Here is a 22,659-nt window from a genome sequence, read left to right as displayed (position 1 = left end):
CCACAGGAAAATTTTGATGAGGAATTTGAAGGAATACGATGCTGCATCTTTGTAGCTGTTAACAGAAATAAAAAACAAAGGTATTTCATCTAAAAGTGACCACATGTGTGCTACAGATTTTGTCTTGGATTCTTTGATTGTAAGATTAACAGATGGTGAGTGGACCAGGTTGTTGCAAAGAAATCAAGCTATTTGTGCTGGATATCACAAGCAGGTAGTAACTTTCCACCTTCTAACCTTTCAAGGTCATTTTTTCCACAAAATCATTGTTTTCACAAAAGCATAGTAGGGCCCATGATGGAAAACAGCAGCAACGAACTTAGGCTATCGACTCTTCCAAAACCCTTTCTCCTGGTAAGACAGTGTTTTATTAATAACTAAATAAGTCATCTTTACTTAAAAAAAACCAAAAACAATCTGTTTAGATTTTGTTGCCTAGGAAATCTGGCAGTGCTATAGTATTTGAGGTTACTAGATGAAATACAGGTGAAATCCTGTAAGAAGGCACATTACAAGTGTGTATGAGGTGATCAGTTGTTACTGCCGTAAAATTTTTTCTTTTTTTTTTTTTTACTTTTTATATTGAGCTATTATTCTTATATGATGTTTTAACTTTCTTTTTGCTTTTATAAATTTAAAAACTTTCATAGCTCAGAAAAATAATTTACTATGATACACAAGGTTAAATATCAATTACTATAATTCTTAATTCGTACAATAATGCATTTACTGAATGTATGGAAGCCTTGTGCCATCAAAGGATGGCACAGTAGAAGGATCTAGTGCCTGATTGAGCAAAATTTACATTATGCACCCTAAAAAGTAGCCAAGGAGCTAAGTAGCTACTGAGCAAGTAACTCCCCCACCAAGTCTGAATAATGAGACCAACTGCAGTTGGAATGTGTTCTGCTTCGAGGAGATCCTTGGTGTCAAACTTAATACTGGCACATGATCCCCTATTGTCCATGCTTAGCCCAGGGAAAAATACTTCTGATAAGTTTCTCTGTGAATACATGTTTTAAAGTTTTAATGAGGGAGAATCCCAGTGTTCCCAGTGTAGGATCCATCTTTGAAAAGCAGCTTAATTGAACTAGGTAAAAATATATTTATAAGTAATTTCCAAGGAGTCAAGACTACCTGCCACTTAGGATACATTCTACATTATTTTAAATGTCTATGACTACCTTATCTCCAAGGAAAACAATAAGAATTTATATGTTACCAGGTGGCTGGGAAAATAACATTAAAACCAATTTAAATATAGGCTGGTAGTTGGCACTCACTGGCGCACACTCCATAGTCTCACAATCTTCTTCAACAGGAGATTGCAGGCATCCTGGAATGATGAATTGATATACCTATTTTCTATGAATTGGTCTAATCAGTGACCTAATCAAAATTTCAGGCTTCAATAAGAGATTCTGGGCCTGAGTCTCCTTCTTTAATTATGTACTGTGTGAATAATTTTTTTTTGTTTGATTAATCCACAGGGTGCCCAACATTTTTTTTTTGTCAAAGAGTAATCATTTCTCTATTCACTCTCTCCATACAAATAATGATTTTTTAGATATGTAGCTTAGCCTTTACTTCATTTTTTTAAAAATTCTTTACTGCTTAGTTTATTTTTACATTGCAGTTATTTCGCAGTGCAAATAACCTATTTTTTCCTTTCCTTGATTATTTCTACAAATCAATACTATTAACTCCTTTCACGAACACAAGGCCAAAAAAAAAAATTAAAATTTGAAGTGTGGGTGATTTACAGTTAATTTCTTAGTGATTTGTAGTAATATGTTTCTCTTTTCAATCTTCAGCAATGTTTGACTATGTATACTCAGAAAGCCATGATTCTGAAGTGCTAGAGTTTTTCTCACTAGGAATAGTTTAGGAACTATCTTTGTGCATATGCACAATTACTTTGTTAAAAATAGGGAATAGTGAGTTTGTGGGATTGTCCCATTCCCCTCCCCTTCCCCGCAAAATGTTTTTTGTTTTCTTTTAATTGATTCACCTATCTCTCAATATCAGGAAATTCTTCCAGATCTTGTGTTTTGGTTCTTCTGAAACACACTATACCAGCAAATTTCAATACTTACTAATCACTTTCTCTTCTGAATGATTTAGGTAAAAAAGAAAAATAGAATTTCTAGTAGAAATAGATGTAGTGGTTTGCAGTCAAAATATTTCTTGCTTTCTTTTTAAATATAAAAAATTTCCCTTTTACTTTTAAAGTAAATTATCATTAATTTGGAGGTGGCAACGTTTTCTACCATCTCTGGTTGATTTGTATTTTTATGTGTGTCTAAGAAAGCAATCTAATCTAAAATTTAATTTTAAGCACTATGCAAAAAATTCTAATAAAACCTTCATGGAAACTATAAACTAAAGGGCTTATGCCAAGCAAATTTTTGTGCCAAGATATGGACAGAGTTTTAAAATGATAAAAATTTATAGAATTTAATCTTAAATTAGATTTGATTATATGGTAATGTGTGGTCCTAAGAGAAACAGAATAAGTAACAGACTTCTCTAAAATAACAGGAGTATTCATGCAAACATAAAGAGATTGGCTTTATGTGCATATTTCATGTCTACATAGATAATGTCATTGAATCACATTCTATTTGAAAATTCTAGAATTCTGTATCACGGCAATACTGTACTTTACATAGAGCAAAGTCTGTCTGAAGACAGCTGAATAAATATCATATTTTTCTGAAAAAAAATTTATACATTTTTCTTGAACATTCCAGATCACAAAGTGATACCTTTTCTTCTTGCTATGTAGTTGATAGAAAGTACAGGGACCAAAGTAAACAAGAAGAGTTAATTTTTTTCAATGTTCTCTAAATAACTCAGAGGAAATGAGGTAAAAAAGAGATGTTTTTGATGTCAGGAATATAACAACACTAATTAAGTTTACCATCCTTAGAAATGTTGGCTTAGTCCTACTTAAAACTAAACAAACAGATTATGCTTGGCTCAGAAAACAGACAACTCATTTTATAATAAAGTAATAAAAGAAATTAAAGCAGCAATCTGTTCAGGTGAAAACATTTCAACAGTCATGGATTATCAGCCTTAACACAGGCAGCCCAGGAGTACCTGTAAGAGTTGTTACTTTTGCTTGTTTCCTGATAGCTATTTTTCTGGCCAAATAAAACTGGCAGAGCAGACAGACTTAAATGACTTCCACTTTAAATTGAATAAAGATTAGTTAAGTTTTTCATCAATCAAAAGTGAAAATTTACATCAGCCCTATTTGTGCTGAGGTAATTTTTCACCTGTCTCTAAACAGATTGTATTTCATGTTTATCCGAAATATATCTTATTCAGTCATTAACAGCCATTTCCTGATTTCAATGTTCTCTCTTCATTCATTAAAAAACATCTCAAATATAAAAATATATTTTATTGGGGAATATTTGTATTCATGCAAAGTTAGATTTCCATTAGAAAAAAAAAAAAAAAGAAAAAAAAGCCACAAAACAAAGAAACAACAAAAGAAAACCCAGCCAAACAATTTCTTCAAAAATTTATTGAGTATTATGACTATTTTTACCTTTGTGTCTTCACAATACAGGATAAAAAAGCAGCGTTCTATCTGATACTGATTTTTTCTTTTTCTTTTTTAATTTTGCTATATGTAATTGGCTAATGTTGATCAATGGCATAGAATTAGACCTGAAGTTGAATGCTCTTTGGACAGACAGAAGAATTGTGAACTATGAATAATGAATTATGAATAATGCTAAGTCTGTTTATAATGATTTAGGGAATCTCAATAATTCCAGGTAAAATCTGATAGGATAAGTCTGGAGGAGGCAATATTTTTTTTCTTCTTGTTGTTATAATAAAAAAACACAGATCTGAGAAAGAACTTTTATGGTAATAAAAATAATAGATAAAAAGAAGTTATGAGCTAAAATGAAGGATTAAGAATGGATGGCTGCCCTGAAAAAACATGCAGAATATCTTTAGGCATCAACACAAAATATGAAGTAAAGGGAGACATGATTGTACATCTTTGAGCGAGACATTCTCATATCCATTCTTCTTTTACCTGAAAGACTCTGGATCTGAGAGGACACAAATGAAAATAGAGGGGTTTTTTTACAAAAAGCACTTGGAAATATTAATTTACTTTGACCTAAACCTGAAAAAAACTTTACTAAGAATGAAAAAATCTTATGGAAATAGTCTCAAAGAATTTGGATCAAAATGTGCCTTTCTGTAGAAGCAAATCAGAATGGTTAAAAATGGAAGAGGCCAGAGTGAGTCATCAAGTCCAACCTCTCCTAGAGTACATTCCGCAGGATTTTGTCCAGACAGATCTTTAATACCTCCAGTGAGAGCGAGAGAGAAAGAGAGAGAGACCCTCAGCCTCCCTGGACAATCTCTTCCAGTGTGTGGTTACCTGCACAATAAAGAAGCTCTTCCTCATATTCAGGTGGAACTTCCTGAAACACAGGAGGGTTTTCCTATTATTTTATCTAACAACATACCTCATTTATAATCTTAAACTACTGACAAATTTTTATATATTGCCAATGAGTTTTTTCTGAACAATACAGCAAGCCTCCCTGCACCATCAACAACTGAACTATATTTTGCATCATTCTGAAAGATGACTATATTTGTTTAATTTCAGTGGCTGGTCATATTTCAGAGTTTTTCAATTCAAGCATATAATGCAAATAAGAAAATGTTTATTACAAGTCTTGTTGATAAATTACATCAATAAAAGAAATTCCTAATAAAAAAAGAACAAGTCTGAAGATTAAAAATGCCATATATAATAAACAGATAAAAACTTGTATTTAATAACAGACTCTATGGAGTTGGCAAGATGGGTGTCACTTTGTCATCCTGGCTGGATTCTCCCAGTCTTGCTCTCAGGTCAGCAAAGAGGTAGATTTTTCCTGGGTGGCATCTTGCACGTATAACCACCCCTGAATCTGTAAAAAAACATTCAGTTTCACTGCTTGCTGATTCCTCCTTCTCCTTAGAACCAAGGTATTGCTACAAGACAGAAGGCAACAGGCCCCTGTCCCCCCTGGTGTTTGCTCAGACCTTAGCACTTCAGCCAATAACAGACTGAAGCAACCTCAGGTAAGTCAGTGGAGATGCACAGACTTGAAAGATAAATCTATCAAGGGGAGGATTTCAGAAGGTCTTATTATGCACTTTTGTGATAGATTGGTTAAAGTTCTTTGCTTTTTGTTTTGTTCTGAGTTGTTACTTAGTTTTTCTTAAAACCTCTGAAGTCTGTGGGCATCCTAGTGCCTTTCATCTGGAATCTGAGAAAGCAAACAGTGACCTCCATTTAAGTTTAGATTGCTTTACCTTACTCCATCCCTGGAAAGATTTGAAGAACTCCAAATAAAAAATGAAAGATTGGTTTCCTTCTTTGTGCATATTTATTCTTTACACTATTTAAATACACCAAATTTTAACTTTTCTGTCTTCATCTTTCATAATAAGAGGAATATTTTATGGAATAAATTCAAAATTACATTATGTAAGTAGTAATGTCTAATTTCACTTATCACTTTTGGGTCTATTCTGTACTTCTTGGACATCCTAGTAGGTCATTCTCTCCATGACAGATTATTACTTGTGTTACTTTCATAGTTTGAGAAATAGACTAAATTATTTTAGTCTGTCTATTTTAGATATCAATTACAGGAGATGTGGAGTTCAGAAGAAGTTATTTTTCATCTCTGTATTTGGTTGTGTTCCAAATTGAGGGTGAATATAGCTTGTCCTTTTGATTTATATGCTTCTACATACAAAAAGTTGCAGCTATATACACAGGGACAGAATTAGGTCCACTGGGTTATTACTATTCATTGAAAAAAAAAAGCAGAAAATCTTCTGGTATTGCAGTCTTCCTCATTTAAAACCTGTTACAAGTGGAAGGTAAGATCCATTTACAGACTTTAACTATATTCTTCTGAAAAAGAAACTTACTTTTCTTCTCTGATGTCATTTAAAGGGTAAGGGAGAACATACTGAAATAAAATCATGTATCTTCATTCCTTCAAATAAACCAAATGACCTTTTCTTGAAATTTGAAGTATTATGTTTTTCATTAAGTGTTTCACATTGTGCAGTTTTCATCATGTGACTCAGCAGTGGGAATAAGATTGTTACTAATGGACAGACACACATGATAGCTCTACTTAAAATGTAAAGTCAAAAAGCTTTAAAACCCTGTTGAAATGCTAGTTTTACTTGAAATGTCATAGAAGATCATGTGCTAGAATCATACCATCTTAATTCTGCAAAATTAATTCTATAAGCTTACATTTTTGGGAAACTGGGGAAATATAAATTTTCTTTTCTTTTTCCTATCTTAATGGCTAAATCTCCACTCTGTCAGTGTGCAAGGCTTTAAAGAATAAATTCTGATATTATCGTTTTCATGTGTGAGGGTAAAAGTAAGTGGAATAGTCTCTAAGGTCAGGCTGATGCAGAAGAAGGAATAAGCAAAGCACAATTGACAACTAAGAGGGAAAACATGCTTTAGCCACAAGTCAAATCAAATTGCCATAAAAGAAAGCCAAATTTGAATAAAGAAAAAGAAAGTCTTGGCCTACATACACAACCAAGTTACATAAAAATAAATAGTCCTTATGTCTTATGAAGGAACAAAAAAGTGAAAATTAACTCTTACAATAAAATATCACAGCTTGGCACTAATGAACAGATTCCAAAGTGATGGCAAATGCACTCCATGGAATCCTAGTGCCTCAAGCAAATTTAAAATAAATAAATAAATAATGAAAAGAGAAATGAGAGAAAAAGGAAACGTTAATGAGAACTCAAGACAACCTAGTTCTAAGAATACCACAATATGATTTACTGAATTTGCTTTCAGTGATTAAAATATAGATGAAAAAGATAGAGTTCCTGCTCTCTTTTTCCAAACCACAAAAGACAAAAAATAAGCAAGACTTCAGGAAAATTCATCCTAAGATGTCTGACTTCATTTCAGATCCCCAAGGAAGTTCTGACAACTAGACATACCATCTTTCACATCACATTTTAACCTTAACTAATGAGAAGAGTACTTGTACTTGAATCTAGAAAAAAGAAATAATCAAATCTCCTTATGTATAGGAAACTCATAAGTAATATAAGCATATTTTCCAACTTTTCCTGTATTTGCATCAGAAGAGACATTTGTCCCCAAGAGTCTGTGAAAGAAATAATGTAATAATCATCTGTAAACTATTGATATGACAGTAGGAAACAAATAACTGATTAACCAAGAACACAATTCCCTACTGCTAAATTACTTCATCTGGTGATTTTTTTAACCATGTTTTTGAAATAACCACATGGTATTATCACCACATACAGACACTAAGATCATTAATTTATGTCCTACTGCAAAAGAAAAAGGATTATGCAATGAAAGACAATAAGAGAAAAAACCAAATTTTTCCCAATAAATAAGATCAAAAATATTAAAAAATAGTAATATTATTTATAATTCGATTGAATGTATATTAAAATTGGTAGTTATCACGATGTAAGTACAGAATTTGTTTCTGTGTCTAATATGCCTTTTTTATGGCACATGTTATATGAAAGATGAGAGGTTTCACATATAATTTTGCTTAGATAGATTAGATAATAGCTTAGATAATACTAAATAACCCTAATATTAAAAAAACCCACCAAAATTATATCCAATATTAAAACTGTAACAGAAGGATAGTGTTGATTTATTTTCTTTAATACTGGGTTTAGTTGTGTAAATTCTTGAAAAATTCTCTTCAGAAACAAAATTTTTTGTTGTTCTGCTTTGAGAACAGTGTAAACAAAAGTAGAGAAACCCTTCTCAAATGAAGGAAAAAATTCTTTAGATATCTGCAATCAAGTATTTAACTGAGCTTGTAATCACTTCTACTGAAACTAATAACTCTTGCCATAAATAGATAAATAAATAAATAAATAAGAGAAGGGACATGTGCAGGGCTGAGTAGATTTGGGTTTAAGAATTATTGTCAACATGCAAACAAAGCTATGTACTTCTATATTTAACATTGCCTTTTCTACTGAGCAACAGTCGCTTTGGAGAATATTATTTCCTAAGGAAAGATTAGGCTAAGAGGCTTGGTTACCATGGCTCTAGTATTTAGTATACATATTTGATAAGATTTCCTATGCACTTCCTCCTATGTTACAACTTCAATTTATCATTTTGTTTCTGCAGTACAAAGGAAAATTAATAACTGAAAAAAAGTACAACACTTCTAAAACAGAATACAGTCTCCCATTCAAAAAACTAGCCATTCATAGCTTCCTTGACAAGTTTTCTATGTTTATGTCTCATAAACCTTGAGCTTAACAGGCAGTGAATAAGGAAAAAATATTTTTCGCATAGACATCTTGAATCTTACAGTACAAGTATGGAGCATGGGTAACGATGGAATATCCTCATCTTCTGTTGTCAAAAAGAAGGTCTTCTATTGCCTATTGTACTCACAGGACTTTCAGCAGAACTTTTAGGTATTGAAGTGAAATGTAGATTTAAAACTTTGGTTCAATAGGTAGCCTTGTTCGTATACCACATCCTGTACTATTGCAAAGAACATCAGATAGGAATTCTCCTTTGTAATCCACCATTGGTTTTGTGTATAAATGGTTATCATCATAAATTCTTAAAACAAACGAACAAATAATCCAAAAGCCCTGACCAAACCGGCAAAAAAACCCAACAAAACTCATTTAAATCTTCCTTAGGTCAAGCATTGAATAAAATCACAACTTTATTTTATGATTCTGTACATGGGTGATATCATTTCTTTTGGAATACATGAGATGACATCAACAAGAAGTTTTTGTTGTAGGACTGTAATTGTCCATTTCAGAGCGATATTGAACTGAACATTTTTCTAAAACCCTAGTCAGCTGTTACATGCTTGAAATATTTCTAGTTGAAAAGCTTTTATTTCCTTATTATTTCTTTTAATGTATTGAATAGAATAATTGAAAGAGGTAACATTTTTCGCATTTTTGAGGATTGGTCTTTCACATTCATAAATAAGGAACTTTCAGTTATACTGTCAGTTAAGTTCATTTACCTTCCCTTTGAAAGAGCATAGCTATATTTAATGGACACAAAAGAGGAGAACATTATAATGAAGTTTCTATAATTTCTTGTATTGGTTTTGAAGGCACATTTTTCAAGGCAGAATGAAGTGAGACCCTGTGGGAGATGTATGAAAGTCTCCAACTTCACTTCCCTGAAGTAAGTTGATCATTATATTTGGACCAGTGAAGAAAGAGAAACATCCATAGCTTTTTGAACCCCTAATACTGGAAAGCTATAAGTAGAACAAAAGAAAAATCATGTATGTGAGAGGTTTCTTTTATTTACATATTATGATTTAAATTGCTAGATGCACTAATATTTACTTTTCAAGTTTGCCTGAAGGGACTAGAAATGTACTAGGTTTAAAATAGAAAGCTTAAATTCTCATAAAAGTATATCAAATCCTGACAGAGTTTTCAGGGAGAAAAAAAAAAAAGCTGTTAAGATTAGAAATAAACTGAAGTGAAGCACTAAATGCAGCAACACTGGATAAGCAAATGATGTTAGATCACCCAACTCTGAAAAAATTCCTTGAACCATTATGAGTTTCAATATCTGATAGACATCTGAAACCTTTATCAACTACTTTTCTATATATGTTTGTTAATATAACATTTAACGATAAATTTGAATATTGAATTTCCTCAGTCCTTCAGTGACTTTTGTATGTTGCTTGTGCATGTAAAAGACAGCAGTTGATAAACAGGTATAGAAATGTTCAGGTATGTCAAACATGGCCATTTTGCCAATAAATTTCAAGTGAAAAAAATCTTTTTACTGGATTAAGTATAAAACCTGAGAAACCCTATAGTAGGAACTCTCTTTTACTTCAGTTGCAGATTCTGAGTTATGGGGAAGAAACACATTTTACTGTATGACACTATTCCAGTTTTACAGTGTGTTATTATAAAGTAACAATGGGTAATAGGGGACTGTTGAATAACTTGGAGTTTCCTTCCAGCTGTGTCTATATATTAACTAAGAAAATTATCATTTCTTTGTAATTTAATTCCTTAGATTTCTAAAAGTTCTGGCAAAATTTAAGATAACTAGAGGACTAATTTCTGCTATATGAGGATTTCAGGGTAAAATGCAGTTTGATTTATTAATTAAATATGCATTTACAGAGATGTCTATATGTATGTCCATCCTATCCTGGATGAGCACGAACCTACTTTCCCTTTCAACATGTTAAACTTTACAAGTCTCTATAAGACTTGTTGAACTTCTCAGCATTTCAAATGTAAAAAATTGGAAAATCAGAAACAGCCCCTGTATTAGATTTTCTGTGTTAGATTTATGCATAAGAAATATTACAATATAATACTCCTCTCCCCCCACAACTTGAATAATAGAATTAATAAATATTATAGGTAAAACTTGTCAAAAGTTTCATTCTTAGTTTCAGTTTTCAAATTCACCTTGGAAAAGAAATTAAATCATGGTTGGCTTAATAATAAGCCAGGAAGCTAAAACACTTCTTGAACAGTACAAAAAAAAATATACATCATTCTGTATTTGGTTCAAATGAAATTGTTTGTCAGCCATGGTGGTTTTTTTGAAAATACAACAGCCGCACTTGATTGCTGGCCTGAAGTGTCCAATATAGGATGTGGAAGTGAAAAGAAGTTAAATGTATGGTGGACCATTGCATTTATTGATGATAGGAGGTGGTGAGTCTTCATCATTCTTTCCCTTAGTCCCCTACCTTATGCACATTCATAATTTATTATCCTATCATATGTTGAATTTTTCAATAGGTGTCAAAGGTTTCACTACAATGTTTCAACTTTAAGGTTTTGCATGTAAGCAGAAATGATATACATAGCCTGTTTAATACCAAATGAAATAGAAAAATATGGAAAAATATATTATAGCAAATTGCTTTGCATATTTCCTCAAAGTTATGTGCCCAATGCATATAAAGCAAAAGGTAATGGAACATGAAGCTGTACATGAGACAGCAGTGTGTCTGTGTGGCCAAGAAGTCCAATGGCATCTTGGCCAATGGCATCCTCTATTAGGAACAGTGCAGCCAGTAGGACCAGGGAAGTGATCACCCCCTGTACTTGGCACTGGTGGGGACACACTTGGAGTGCTGCATTCAGTTCTGTGCCCCTCAATTTAAAAAGGACATTGAGGTGCTGGAGTGTGTCCAGAAAAATTTTACAAGGTTTGTGATGGTTCTAGGAAACGTGTTATATGAGCTGATGGAGCTGGGTTCATTGGTCTAGAGTAGAGGACACAGGAGGAACCTCATTATGCTCTACAAGTACCTGAAAGGAAGGTGTAGTGAGGTGTGGGCCAGTCTCTACTGCTGTGTCTGTAGTGACAAGACCAGACAAAATGGTCTCATGCTGAGACAGGGGAGATTCAGAGTAGATATCAGAAAAATAATTCACTGTTAGGGTGCTCAGGCATTGGAATAGGTTGCCCAGAGAGATGGCAGAGCCAGCATCCCTGGAGGTGTTTAAGAGATGTCTGGGTCTGGCGCTAGGTCGTGCGGTTTACTGGTTTATGGTGATACTGCTGGGTTTGCAGTGGTTGTGCTGGGTGGATGGTTGGACTTGACAAGCTAGCAGGTGTGTTTCAACCTAGATGAATGATTTCATGAAATACATTTGCTCTTACTCATCAATATTTTTTAGATCTGGTTCCATTTTACATTAGCAAAATTAAGATGTTTAAATACTTGGGCTGTCTGTGTATAATCTGGGTGTTTTTTTATTTTAAAAGCCCTCTTTCTCATTATGCTGCAAATAGTAAAATACACCAAGTTTAATAACAACTGTTTATTTTTTAAATGGTTTTAGTAGTTTTAAGTTTTTCATTTCACAAAATATAAATATTAAATCTTCTATTATATTCCAGATTTAATTTGACTTAGTGTGGCTCAAAGACTAGAACATCAGTGAAATAGAAGTAAAAGACACTTAAGGGAATAAAAAACCTTCAGCGCTCCCCACACACTCATTGAAATGAACAAACAAGGAGGTATTTCTTTCTAGTTCTTAATCCACAGTATCAAAGAAACAGCAACAAACAACATAAAATATTACTTTAAGTTTTTTCCTGTCAGAAGCTTTATTCCTGAAGCAAACTGGCTGTAGGAATTAGAAGGATTATTTTTATCTTGAGAAAGATTCTTTAACTGGCTTCAAGCAAATTGTACTAATACTTTTCCTCTATTCTCTTGTTCTGCACAAAGCCTCACCCATGGGAGACTGTCCTTCATGAGCTTCTCCAATGTCTGCAATTCCTATGGGCTACATTTGTTTATGAATTGCTTCAGATGAGGTCCCCACAGAGTCACAAGTCCTGCCAGCAAACCTGCTCCATGGGGGCTCCTCTCTCCACAGGGCCACAGGTCCTGCCAGGAGCCTGCTCCAAAGTGGGTTTCCCGCACATCCACAGCCTCCTTTGGGAACATCCTTCTGCTGTGGTGTGGGGTTCTCCAGGGGCTGCAGGTGGTTCTCTGCATCACCGCACACGTCCATAGGCCACAGGGCCACAGCTGCCACTCCATGGTGTGCACATCAGGCTGGAGGGAAATCCCTGCTCGGGGCCTGGGGAACCCCGTCTCCCTCCTTCCTCTTGGTCTCTGTGGAGCGGTTTCTCTCACAAATTCTCTGTCTCCAGATGCTCTGTCCCAGAGGCTCCACCACCACCACTGATGGGCTCATCTTTGGTCGATAGCAGATCTGTCTTAGAGTCAACTGGCATTGGCTCTGCTGTACATAAGGGAAGCTTCCAGCAGCTTCTCACAAAAACCAACTTTCTTCTCACTCACTGCCAAAACTTTGCCATGGAAATCCAGTATACTTTCAAACAGTTATCCATTTCTTTATTTTTTTCTATAAAAATATTTTTAATTGCTTCATTATAACTGCATAAGAATTATTTTTAGGAAATATGACTAACAGACTCATTCAACCTAGCTTGAAATCTCCTGGAGTTCACTGGACAATTTTCCTATTTTTTAAATTAGCAAAAATCTGATAAAAATGTGTAGATGGGTAAAAGGTGATCTTCATGGATACTAAGAATCTCTTGCTCTCTCACTGGTGATGAATCACATTAGGAGGAAGACCTGAAGAATTGCAATTTATAGAAACTGAGAAAAAGAAAGAAAAGTTAAAAGCAACATGAATTTAAACACAAGAAATGTTAAATTCTATAAAAAGAAATACCCATGTCTTAAAAGTGCATGAATAGCCAAAGGAAAAATTTCAAACTGTGTCAGAATATGCCCTGTATTCTGTATATTCTTTGAGTGGTCAGACATAGGAAAAATTAAAGAAAAAGAGAGATGGGAAAAAAAAAAGTGTTCTTTTTTTGTTTGCTTGCAGCTGTAATACAAGCATAATAAAAACTTAGTACCAGAGAGCCTTAAATGGAGTTAGTTAACATTAACAGAAACAGATTTAGTTTATTATTGCAAGTGTCATTTTATTCTGTGTATTGGTTTTGCATGGCTTGGTTTTGGTAGTGGGGGGGCTACAGGTGTGGCTTCTGTGAGAAGCTATTAGAAACTTCCAGCATGTCCAGCAGAGCCAATCCTAGGTGACTTCAAAGATGAACGTGGCACTGGCTGAGGCTAGGCCAATTAGAAATGGTAGTAAAAACTCTGTGATAACAGATTTAAAAGAGAGAAAAACAAAAAATTGTTGCCCAATTTTAATCACAGCCAGAGAAGAGTGGAGTGTGAACCTGTGAGAAGGACAACTATGTAGACACCAAGGTCAGTGGAGAAGGAGGGGCAAGAGGCGCTCCAGGCACTGGAGCCGAGACTCCTCTGCAGGCTGTGGTGCAGACCATGGTGAAGCATCTGTGCCCCTGCAGCCCATGGGGATCCACAGGGGATGCAGAGATCCACCCACAGGCTGTGGGAGAGCCCCACAACAGAGCAGGTGGATGCCTGGAGGAGGCTGTGACCCTGTGGGACACTCATGGAAAGAGGGGTCCTGCTGCCCTGTTGGAGCAGCCTGTCCTTGGAGGACTGCACCCCAGATTGGCCCACATTGAGCTGTTTGAGGAGAATGGTTGCTTGTGAGATGGACTCACATTGCGGAATTTCACAGAGAACTCTCTCCTGTGGGAGAGTCCCCACAGGTGCAGCAGGGGAAGGATTCCTCTCCCTGAGCAGCAGGAGAAGCCTTGAGTGATGAACTTATCATAACCCCCATTCCCTGCCTCCTTGGACTGCATTGGACTGGACTGTAGGAGGTAGAGCTGAAGGAGAGAGGGGTGGCGGGAAGGTGTTTTCAAAGTTTTATTTTACTTCCTATTATCCTGTCCTGATTTTGTTAGTGTAATAAATTCACTTCATATTTCTAAGTTGAGTCTATTTTGCCCTTGACAGTATTTGATGAGTGATTTCTCCTGGTCCCTATCTCTACCTATTAATATTAAATTCACTATTTTTTTTCCCTCTGCCCACCTGCAGAGGAAAGTGAGTGAGCAGCTTTCAAGGGAGACTGCATTTCGTCAGTGTCAACCCACAGCACTTGGTTTCGTTAATATGCAACAAATTATTTCAAGTATCAGACCATGAAAATAATGAAAATTCAAAAGTGGTTTTATACCTACATTCTGAAACTTTCCTTTATGTTTACCATTTTCCCAGTGGTTTTTGGTTTTCTTTCTTGTAGTGCTTCAATAAGTCAAAGAAACTCTTTGGCTGAATGAGTTTTTAGGTAAATAGGAAGGAAAAAACCCCAAACAATCTGGAAACAATGTCAGCCTAGTGCTGGTAGTAAGAACAACCTGTTCTTGGCAAAGTTAGAATAATATTTATTTTCATTGTTTAGAATGATTCATCTAAGTTTTCCAATACCTAGAATATCAATCGGAATTACTTGGACTGACCTCTTCTGTAGGGGAAAATTCTTGCCTACACAAAACAAAATTTCAGTTTGACTCCTGATAACTGTATCTTAGTCTATTTCTTCCGAAGCTGAAAAACTTTTGACCCAATTTATCAAACCAGGTAATTATTTTTGGGAGTGTTGCTAACATCATAAGTGTCTCCAACTCTACTAAGGGAATAAGAAACAAGCAAAGAGGCAAGCGGAGCAAAACTACTTTATGGAATAGCAGTTCTGTATAATAGACCCTAAGATATTTTTCTTCATACCACACAGACTGGAGAAATGGAGCACTAATTCTCCTTTTAGTTTTTTGTTTGTTGCTTTGGTTGTTTGTTTTTCTGTATGCTTGTGTTTTCTACCAAAAGAAGCTAGAACTGTAAAGGGGCAGTGCACCCAATTGCTTGAGACAACCAAGAGGTTTTTGGAGATCTGAAACTGACATGAGGATCTGCACAGACACAACCTTTTAGATCTTGTCATCCTTCCCCTCAAATTTTTCGTTAGAGTATCTCCCTTACTGTGAGTGGAATTCACTCAAGGTGTCCTGGAAAGCCAGGTGTAGCATGCAATTTCAGAAGTATATCTAATGCAAATGGAAAAGCAAGAACAAGCATAGCAGTATTTCTGCAATTAATGTATGTTGTGGGAAATGTCCCTGTAATGGCATTATGGAGGTTACAGCATGGAGAAGCATGACTGGATTTATTTGAGCACTAATCCAAGAATATAGTCTGTAAGAGTTGTGTGGCCCGCATATGCTACTATAGCATATACAACCATCCAGGTGTCACATGCCTTGTTGTAATGAATTGTAATTAATATTGTGATAAAAGCTATGGAATGTTACATTCCACAGGTGAGTTTCCATTTCTAGATGGAAATCTCTGGATATGTGTGACTTACATGGGGTTTGCTCTGTATTCAGATGGACCAATTTAGATTGAAATATTTTATCCTTCAACTTCAAAACATGTCCTCTGCTTATCAGTATCAGTTTACAGCTCAAGATTCTTCTTGCTTGATTTTCTGTTGCAATAGAGGAGTTAAATTGGCATCTTTACTGGCAGGCTCTGAAAAATGAAGTGATTATAGTCTTGACAGAGCATTATGGAAAATGTTGAGCTTTCTGTTGTTGATGTGGGAGATTTTGTACTCTGAGACTACCAAACCAGCAGGCTTTAAAACCAGTCACTTCACTCCAAAATGTCACTTCACTTCATCTGACTACATTATAAAGATATCTCTATTAAACACAAAATTATAATCTCAGAAGAATTATAAAATATTAAACAGAAATCTTTCAATAACCTAAATATTTTACAACAATCATTTACTTCTAATCATCTTGAAAAGATTTTCAGACATTTATCTATAAAAAATACACTCTAATACTTGAAAACAAATTCTGTCAGTCATTGTCAACCATGTAGTGTAGCTAGTGATGAGATTGTACATTTATAGGAGTGCAGAAAAGACTTCTAGTGTTTCTTATAAATAGAGAAGTAAATGAATGAGGGAAGGAAGATTAGAGATAATGTATATAAAGCCATTTTAGATTGCTCTATAGGAAGGACAGTCAATGGAAATAACAGGGGTTTAAATGTTAGGATTTGATATGATATTAATACAGGTTTTGAAATCAATAACTGTTGTGCTATAAGTTAGAACTAAAAATATGATTGACAGATGTATAATAATTGAAAAAAGAGATATCATTTACTGAATATAAAAGGTTGGATTTTTTTTTGTTTGTTTTCTATGTGACAGATCTGCCAGGAAGATTTTGGAGTTCTCAGCTGTAGTCTTTCTGAATACAGAACACAGGAAAAGTAGAATGGCCTGTTAGCTTGCCAGATTACATTTATTTGCTGGAAAAGAAGAAATGCAGAGTAACACTAGGTATTATTACCTAGTGTTAGTTGTGTTTTAGAGAGTATTTAGATATTTTGATAAGAGATCCTTAAGATACACTGCATAATTTGTATTTATTGTTCTTTGTACCTAAAGTGATAGAAAACTCTTGGTATCTTCTAGGACGAGAGAAATGGCCTCAAGTAACACCCAGTGGAGGTTTAGATTGGACATTAGGAAAAAAATTCTTCACTGAAAGTGATGCCAAGCCCTAGAACAGGCTGCCAAGGGAAGTGGTTGAGTCACCATCCCTGGAGGTATGTAAAGACGTCCAGTGGTGGACCTGGCAATGCTGGGTTAATGGTGGGAGTTGACAGTGTCAAAGGCCTTTTCCAAACTAAATCATTCATGATTCAATGATCTCATCTGGAAGTATAACTTATTTGCATAATAGCACTGATAATTTTATTTTTCTAGAGCTCTCTTAGGAAGGTCGGCAGTACTTGCTATGCTATAGATCTGCTAGAGACAAATATTATGAAGCCTAACAGGGTACTACAATAAAAGACCAAGATAGCCATGGTCTCTGAAGCCCAAGAAGCCAAAGAGGCCACATTTTTTAGATGTCTTCAGGCAGTGAGTGTTACAACACCATTAGATTACTTAGTAGCTATCATTACCAGAAAACAACAAAACCATTTGTTGGGTCACATCAATGATCATAATAATACATTTGAATTACATTGGCCATTATTTTTTAAACAAATATCCTGCATTATGAAATAGTAATTTCCTGGATGGATCAATACAGTAAAGATAGGGAAATAAACACTGCTTTTTATATTATCACTGGTCAAATGTTTATTTTCTGAATTTCAGTAACATACCAGCTATTAAGGATAATTTAAACCATTTAATTTTTTTTTTTTTTACTTTATTCAGTTCTGCATAAAAAAATTAGTTCAAATATATGTGACAATTTAAAGTCTCAAAGTTGTGTCAGATTTTGCTTGGATTGTCACTTCTTGGAGCCACCAGTCTCAGGTGTTAGCATCCAGAGTCCCCCCTCTTCCCCCTCTATTCATCTATAGCTATCTTCCCAAATTTCACACACTTCTTCCACCTCCAGGATCTTTTCTCTAGTCAGTAGCTCCACCATTTTTATTCTAGGTCCCCTCTTTCCCAGGACACTTCTTTTTGGTGAACACTTCTCTTAGGCTTTTGTCCCTGGCTTTCCCAATCTATCCAGGCACAATGTATGATCAGTTTTCCAAGCAGTGTTTCTGAGTCATGTCTCTTCATTATTTGGAGAATTCAGGAAAAGATACTTTTTTTTTTCTAAACTCAGACATTGTGAATTTTAATCTGGGAAAGGAGATGAATCCTGCACCTAGGGAGGAACACCCCTATACACCAGCATATGCTGGGTGGCAGTTGTATAAAAAGCAGATTGTCAGAAAAAAACCTCGAAGTCCCAGTGAACACCACAGTGAATGTGAGCGAGCAAAGTGCCCTTGCAGCCAAGAAGACTCATGGGATCCTGGTCTCCATTAGGAAAAGTGATGCCACTGGGTTCAATGAGGTGATCCTTTCCCTCATCTCAGCACAGTGAGGCCACACCTGGGGTACTGTGTCCAGTTCTTGGCTCCTCAGTAGAAGACATGCCCACAGGAGAGAGACAACCACTAAGATGACTAAGGTACTGCAGCATGTCTCAAATGATGAAAGATTGAGAAAGCTGGGACAGTTCAGCCTGGAGAAGGCTTGGAGGAAGGACCTTGTAAATATTTGGAGGGCTGGTGCAAAAAAGGTGGAGACAGTCTCTTTTGAGTGATGTTCAGTTACAGCAAAGGGCCTAAACTGAAACACAGGAGATTCCCTCTGAGCATCACAAAATACAGTGACAGTGACTGATCTCTGACACACATGAACCAGGGGTGTTGTGGATTTTCCCTCCTTTGAGGTATTCAAAAGCCATCTCGACATGATCCTCGACAATCAACTCTACATGGTCTTGCTTTAGAAGAGGAGTTGCACAAGATGACCTTCAGATGTCCCTTCAAGCAGCATTATTTTGTGGCTCTATGATTCTGTGATTTTACATAATGGCTCTGTGTCTAAAGGTTAATCTATTTTAATTTGAAAAATAAAAGTAATGTTATTGCATTTTCTATCAAAAAAAAAAACAAAAAACAAAAAACCCCCAACGAAGGAGAACAAAAATACTGCAGAAAACAATTCTGAAGCCCTACGGACACAAATAGCAAGGACTTTTTTTAGGTTTACTCATTCTTGCAAAGTTTTTTGAAAGCTTTTCAAATCACTATTTTAAAATAGAAGCCACTGAGATTAAAGGAAGATATTTTAATTTCCCTAATGTCCAAACTTCTTTCAAGAATCTCAGAATTTATTTTTAAATTTTGGAAAGAGCTATGTAGCACTGAAGAGAGAGACTTGAGAATATTCAAGACTGTTTAAGTTATTACATGTGATTAAATTAGAGGGTGAAAACATTTCAAAAATTTGCCATTCATGTTGGAAGGAAAACAAACAGATCAAAGTCTCATATATATAGCCTTGGAGACATCAAACTGAAGTGTCTACTCTGAAGCATATTTCATTATTGTCAGACACTGTAAGAAATAGGAAATTAGCAAGACTCTATGCCTTCAGCACACCTTAGCTGGTCTGCTGAAGGTGGTGAGGTAAATTATGAAACTGTATCTTGAGTTTTACAATAGACTCTTTACTCTGTGTGACAAATATTATAGATGATCCCTGAACACTGAGTTACTTGCCTAATTAATAATTCTAAGAAGAAATTGTATCCTACAGGCAAAGTCTCTCTGATTGAGAGCCTCCCATGAAATTCAACACTTTGATAATTCAATGCATTCTAAAAAATAACATTTTCTTTGGAAAGTTTACAACTACTTACCTAAAACTTATACAGGAGATTTTTTTTATTATTTTTTTCTAGAAAAAACTAAACACAAAAATTCCAGTACTGTTCTAATTCAAGTATTTTGATCTTATATTTTTGTACTTGAAAGAAATCTTAGTTAAAAGTCTAGAAAGGCCAGAAAAATAAAAATTACCTAAAAAGAAGACAGGAGTGTTTGTCAGCCTCATGAATCATAGCTTTGAAGAAAATAAGGCAGAATTAAGAACTGTGTGTTATTTGTGTCTTTCTTTTCACTGATCCGGAATTTTACTTTTTATTTTCATCTTATTGAATTTAAAAAGTAGTCTTGTATGTGTAAATTGATATAATGCTTGCAAATTTTCACACAGAAATTAAGTAGAGTATGTGAATGCACTTATGAAGAATGAAGATGTATGCAACACCAAATCACAGAGGGCATTTTAAAAATAGCTATTAGAGTAGCCTTTTTTGTCCCTTTTGCATTATTTTTTAGGTACTGGGAAATTCCTTCCCACTTTTAGGAGGGAGGTTGGTCCTACAGCCATCCTATCCTGAGACAACAGATCCAGACAGGAAATTCTTTCCCAGACATAAATTATTTCATGCCCTATTACATCATAAAATAATACAAAACACTGAGATCTCTTCAGAAAAAGAAGCAACATCTTTTTGCAGAAGTGTAGAAATAAGGCAAGTCTTTTCTGCCTGAATAAACATATTTGGTCTGGAAAGTCAATGAGTTAGAGTTTCATGAAACTGTAAATTAATTGTCATTCAATATCCTGAATTTCTTTAAAAGGAAGATTCAGATATGGAAAAGTCTGTGAAGACAGCTCATTACTATTAACTTCTTAAAATACAAAAGTTTCCTTTGAAGAACAGTATGTGAAGAATTGAAAAAATATTTCATTTCACTTTCTTCATTCGTATTTATTTATCATTTACTTCTTCATACATGCATAGTCTTCCTGTAGAGATATTTATAGAAGAAGATAGATGGCACAGAAGTACACTGCAAGGTTTTTGCTACTTCAGGAATAAGTAACAGATGAATTCTGAAAGTGCAATATTTTTCAGAAAAATCAACAGAAGACTTCAACTGTCAGTTGTTGAGCTACAAGATTTAGTAGAATGGGTTAGGAGCCATCATCTGCTGACAGGTCATAGCACCTTTTCTCTTCAGTTGCCAATATATTTTAGAGCTTTTATGTGCTGTAACATCTTCTGCCGAGTTGTCAAAACAATGCTAATGCCTGAGCACAACTCAGGTCACGTAATCTCTACCTCTCATCTTTGTCAAATAAGCCATATACTCTAGCACAGAAAAGTAATGTTGAAAATCTAAACCATAAAAAATTCAGATGGGTGATTCGTATTTCTGAAGTGCCTCACTACCATCAACAAAAAGGGAGCTCCTCCAGGCTGATCATTTCTCAGTACACTGTTACCACTACAGTGTAAAGGCAAAGATTCCAGTTAAAATAATCCTGAAGCTCTTTTTCTGACACAGTTAAGCTGTACTTCGAAACAAGAAACCAAAAGAGTAGAACAAATCTTCACTCCTCCGTTGCCACAATTTCCCTCTCACCCAGCCTTTGGCAGCTTTACTTTCAGGAACTTTCATACCTGTATTACATAATATTGCATAATATTACATACTCAATGATTGAGTTCAGCTTTCACCTAAGATTTTACCTAATCACCTTCCAAAAGTGATTTGTATCTGTGTCTATCCTAGCATCCTGAAAAAGAAATTCTGGGCTTCTGAATCAATTACCTACTTTCACAAAATTGTTCTTTCTGTGTGATAGAGCATCAAACTATAGTTGATCTCTAAAATGATTTAACAATAATTTCATTGCACGCTATTGTATGATTCAGCATACAGATTTTTTTTTTGTGAGCTGTATTTGAAAGCACTTAGATGTGTAGAAGGTACAAAGAAAGAGCATGAGCTTTCTATAAGTGTTTCTGCCTAATATGTGTAGAAGTTCCCTATGTTCTTTAGTTTTCTGTTTTCTGAAAGTAATTCTACATACCTGCAAAGCAAGAAAATAATGTTTCCATCTCTAGAGACTTTCATAAAACTCCACAGTACAAGTGGATGGATCTGATTCCTTCAACACTTCTTGCTCAGCTACCTAACCAAATAATAATCCTGATTAGACAACTTGCAACAAAAAAGAGTTTTGCTGGGTTTTGTTTTTTTTCTTTTTGAAAAAATATCAATTCCCTGAAGAGAAAATACGTAACCAGAAGTTAGTTAAGGGTCAACAAAAGAAAGACATAATAGGGTATCAAAGATTCTAAGGATTAAGGCAGCCATAAGATGTGAGAAGATCAAGTTTTTGGTAGTTTTCACTCTGTGGAACTTCCAATCCTTTGGTAAGTACCTGAAATACTTCACTACATATTGTTTGCTGTATTTGGAAATTTTTCTACTGATGCAAGTCATATTACAGATGCAAAACCAATCATTTTAAGAATTCGAAAAAAATCGTGGTGGCCTTCCAATATCTGTTGATAAATAGTAAAATGTTTTGTAGGATGTGTGTGTATGTATGATAATGGATTTCCCTACACATTTCTTCAGCTTCTCATTTTATCAGAAAAACAATTGTGTGAATTTCCCCTACGAGGATTTGAAAAATATTTTAGAAGAAAAATTCAAAATTATTATAATATATATATATATATATATATGTGTGTGTGTGTGTGTGTACATAAAATTATTGTAAAAAACATATCATGCTAATCACAGCAAATAGAAACTATGAAGCTGGATTTCATTTTTCCATACATATACACGTATATGTGTACACATATATATGCACATGGAAGATTGTGTTGTGTCTAAGTGTTAATCCTTAAAATGTTTTCATTTTAGTAGGGCTAAATAATCT

The sequence above is a fragment of the Motacilla alba genome, chromosome 2, assembly GCF_015832195.1.
Source record: "Motacilla alba alba isolate MOTALB_02 chromosome 2, Motacilla_alba_V1.0_pri, whole genome shotgun sequence".
Taxonomy (NCBI): domain Eukaryota; kingdom Metazoa; phylum Chordata; class Aves; order Passeriformes; family Motacillidae; genus Motacilla; species Motacilla alba.
Note: the sequence above shows the minus strand (reverse complement) of the source record.